This window comes from Belonocnema kinseyi, chromosome 3, assembly GCF_010883055.1.
Source record: "Belonocnema kinseyi isolate 2016_QV_RU_SX_M_011 chromosome 3, B_treatae_v1, whole genome shotgun sequence".
Classification (NCBI taxonomy): domain Eukaryota; kingdom Metazoa; phylum Arthropoda; class Insecta; order Hymenoptera; family Cynipidae; genus Belonocnema; species Belonocnema kinseyi.
In genome coordinates, this window is record NC_046659.1 from 122,128,464 (window position 1) to 122,131,648 (window position 3,185).

Sequence of the window (3,185 nt, forward strand, 5' to 3'; positions counted from 1 at the left end):
TCAGCTGGTGCCGAAAATTCGATAACGAACATGGTTCGCTTCTCGAAGTCAAGAAGAACCATGTCAGGCCTCAAGTGAGCAACAGAAACAATTGTCGAGAATCATCGGGAATGTCTTGGCTCAAAATGTGGCGACGGTATGTTAAGGTGGAAATGACACCATCTTGGCATGCCAAAATGAAACCCTCCGTACCAAACTTAAATCCGGGTGATTTAAGGAAAGCAAAAGTTAACTCAAACGACATTGACTGATCCTCCACATTTCTCTGGAAGATACCGTGCATCCTCTTATCGAGGAGCTGTTCACGAAAGTTTTTCTCTTGTGCTTTCTTAATCCGGGCTTTCAGGAGTGAGTACTCAAGATAGATAAGATTTGATGCATTTTGCTCACCCCTAATACTGAAGTTAAGTCTGAGTGTTTTAGCAGTCTTCTCCGCTGCTTTGTACAGAAACGCTCATTTGTCCACTTCTTCGTGCTTCCTGACCATTTTAAAAAGAGGGTCTTTTCTATTTGCGACTATATACATTATACCCAGAATAATCCTGTTGTGAAGGCATTCAAAACTGAATATTCCGCGACCACATTAACGGCGTGAGATGTACAGTCGCGGAACAAAAGACTTAAGATGCATGTTTTTGTTCATGTGCATAACCACCCTTGTCCTGATATCAAGGGATCTGAGTTCATTCTTCGTCCATAGAACTACTTCAAATTAATAGAGAACTACCGCTACCGCAAGCATGTTCGTTTCAGATACTTTGTTCCTCGCCGACAGTATGGAAGACCAAATCTGCCGGATGAAACGTTTCTATCTGCTTCTGAGAGTATCCTTTATAAATGTCACATCCTGATGCGGCTCTGTGGCACGCCCAGATATGCATAAGTCTTTGCAGCGCAAAGGTGTCGTATAGCGATTCTATCGACGAACTCAGGGTCTTCAGGGATGCCATGAAGGTTTCCTCGCTTTAAATGAACCTTGGCGCATTTCCTAACCCAAATTTTATTCCAATTTCCTTAGTATATCATTCGACAATCCCTAGAGCTAGATGTAGTTGCTCTTTCTTTTTAGCAAAGATCTTAAGATCGTCCATGTAAAATAGATGAGTGACCTTGTACTTTCGATCTGCAGGTTTGCCGCAAAAGTACCCGTCGAAATGGCGAAGTGCTAGAGATAGTGGCAATAATGTAAGGCAAAAGAGGAGTAGGCTCATGGTATCGCCCTGCAAGACACCTCTCTGAAACGGGACCTTGTTAGTCGTCACACGATTTTTTCCAGATGAGATAGTAAATCTGTTTTTCCAAAGCGGAATCAATCTCTCTATGCACCCAACTATTTGCGGATGAACCTTTAAGATTTCCAAAAGACAGATGATAAGTCTATTGGATGTCGAATCGAAAGCTTTTCGATAATCAATCCAGGCCATCAATAGGTCACGCTGGTAGAATGCTGCATCTTTGCAGACACATCTATCTATGAGCAGGTTCTCCCGCCATCCCACTTCGCCTTTCTTTGAGCCTCATTGTTCATACATTTCTTGCCACACAGATTCAATTGCCCGAACAATCATATCATTTAGGATAGCTGTGAATATCTTATACAGTGTGTTCAGACAAGTGATCGGCCTGTAATTCTTTGGGTCAGCAGAGTTGCCTATTTCAGCAGGAGTATTGTGCACCCTTCCACCAAACACTCCGGAATCGGCTCTTCCGACTTTAAATATGAGGTGAAAATACGGGCCAAATGCTCATGAATTAAAGGAAACTTCTTCCACCAGAAGGTTTTGATACAATCTGGTCCCGGAGCGGAATAGTTCTTCATCCCTCTTAATACTTTTTTCACCTCCTCGGTAGTGATGGGTGAGCATTCTTAATCAGATGTTATGAGGGCATCACATAGCTTTTTGAAGCTATTTATATTTTTGAGTCTTCGTTCAGTCTATACTGCACTTCGTAGACTTCTCTCCAAAATACTTCGACCTCCTCTGGCTTGGGTGGGTGGTCGACAGTAACTGGAAGGTCTTGGAAGAGTCGAGATGGGTCAGAGAGAAACTGTTGATTTTCTCTGACCCACCTCTTCGTCCGCTCTAGACTTCTTTAAGGGTCAGATAGTGTCCGTATTCTCTCAACAATATGCTGCCTGATGGTCAGCAGCTTTGACTTGTTAAGTGTGTGTTAACGGGTCCGGAGTTCGCGCGCGAACTTTCGAACCTTGACGGTAAAATTTCTGCCAGATGTGATGTAGTCAATCACACATTGAATGCGCCACGCGTACTGTCTTGCCCAGCCTATGTTTATGGCAAGTTGATGCATTCGTCTTTTTTCTTATGATCAGCCGTTGGTTTTGTTTTACGGTTCGCATCGGCCAAAGCTCTCGCTGCATTATACACGCAATAATTGATAGCCCAGAGGTCGGATTCACCGGAAAAATGTCCACGAAGCTCGTCATCCATTTCAGCCAGATCTTTAGGCTTGAGAGAAACCTTGGTGTTGATGTTTCTCCAGGTCGTAAAGCATCGCTCTTCATCTATTGGATGCCTGCCCGCGGTTGGTCTTAGTGTCGCCTCTCTTTCCTTGTTGTCGGCTTGTTCTAGCTGTGGTAGAGTAGGCGTTCCGCTTACATAGCCTCTTTTACGGAGTAGTTCAGCATGGTTTCGCAGACGTTGTTGATAAAAGTGCGATAGCTCCAGGTGTTTCTCGCACCACAGAGCATGCAGCCGTGCCATGTAACCCCGTTCACGGGCCACACTCGCATCGTAGCAGTCTAGCAAGTCGTGATTCAGTTGCTCCGTCCACCCAAAGGTCACGAAATCCTGCCGATCCATCGCATTGAATCCATTTTCATTGGCTCCCCCAGCTCTAGATTGGTCGGCATTGTTGGCCCACCCATTGTCTGGAGCCCTGCGCGTTCTGTTGTTTTGAACCGCACTTACTACAACTATGTTTGGTGTTGTCATTGTTGTTCCCACGAGAATCTAGGGAAAGGGGTTCGTCCATCCTTGTAGAGCCCCTCATGCAAGGATAAGGCTGCTTACTCTGAGAGGTCGCCTGTTATCCCAGAGTCACCGTTCTAGACACCTCACCTTGGTGCCATTCAGCTTTCGGCACGGTTTTTACACCTCCGCTTGGGGGTTAATTCCTTCGGGACCACCCCTGGACAATTGTCCGCGACTGCCTATTTATTTTTG

General features: G+C 45.2%; 1 protein-coding gene across 1 annotated transcript in view; it reads right to left on the reverse strand.

Moving 5' to 3' along the window:
• The window catches only part of LOC117170013, a 53,795-nt gene that overhangs the window by 12,482 nt on the left and 38,128 nt on the right, over window positions 1–3,185 (reverse strand). The gene's annotated exons all lie outside the window — the stretch shown is intronic.